This window comes from Aureococcus anophagefferens (genome assembly GCF_000186865.1).
Source record: "Aureococcus anophagefferens unplaced genomic scaffold AURANscaffold_366, whole genome shotgun sequence".
Classification (NCBI taxonomy): Eukaryota; class Pelagophyceae; order Pelagomonadales; family Pelagomonadaceae; genus Aureococcus; species Aureococcus anophagefferens.
Window position 1 is genome coordinate 1 of NW_008705885.1, and position 1104 is coordinate 1104.

The following is a 1104-nucleotide window of genomic DNA, read 5'->3' on the forward strand; positions in this document are numbered from 1 at the left end:
TCCAGCACGCTGCGGTCGGCTTCTGAGAGCTATCGATGCGCCGCGCTTGAGGCCGACGGTGAAGCTCATCACTGGACGTTGCAGCCTCGTCGCACTTACGGCTCCGGCACGCAACACACCCCTAGCCGAAGAGGTCGGCGACGTCCTCGTCGCCCGTCGGCGCCTCGAAGTCGCCGTCGTCGAAGAAGCCGTCGTCCGGCGCCGCGGGCTCCTTGGGCCGCGCCGGGATCGCCGCGGGCTTCCGGGGCGCGGGCCTCGGGGCCGGCTTCGCGCCGGACTTGCGCGCGGCCGCGCGCCGCTTCGCGGCCTCGATCTCGGCGTCGCGGCCGTTGACGCCGAGGTCCGTGAAGGCGCGGCGCTTCGGCTGCGGCGGCTCCGGCGCCGGCGCCGCGGACGCGCGGCGGCCCGCGCTCGCGTGGAGCTCGCGCGCCGTCGGCCGGCCGTCGGCCGCGCGCTTCTTCGGCGGCGGCGGCGACGGCGCGCTCTTGGCCGGGCTCCTGGCCGGGCTCCTGGCCGGGCTCTTCTTCGGCGCGGCGCGGCGCGGCGGGCTCGCCGGCTCGGGCGTCGCCGGCGGCGTCGGCGCGAGGAGCTCCTCGGGCACGCCCTGGGACTTGAGCCGGGCCACGGCCGCGAGGACGCGGCGGCGGTGGATGGAGATGGCCACGCCGAGCTCCTCGAGGTCCGCCTCCGTGAGGTCGTCGTCGGAGAGGAGCGCGCCGTCGATGCCGAGCGACGCCCACGTCGCCGCGTAGGCGTCGACGAGGTGCGCGGGCTTGAGGAGCGCGCGGGCCACCTCGGCGACGCCCAGGGTGTGGAGCTTGCGGCGGCCGGCCCAGCGGCCGCGGAGGCGCGCCGCGCGGCGCCGGCCCGCGGCGCCGCGGTGGCGGCGCTGGAGCGCGCGCGCGACGAGGTTCGCGGCGACGCCCCGCGCGCGCTGCGCGCCGACGGCGGCGGCGCGCCGCCGGCGGTCCGCGGCGCGGCGCGCGCTCGCGCGGCGCGCACGCGCCTGCGCGACGACCGCGGCGCGGTCGCGGCGCGCGCGGAGCTCCTGGAGCGCGAGCGCCCGCGCGTGGCGCTCCCGCCGCGCCACCTCGAGGCCCGGAG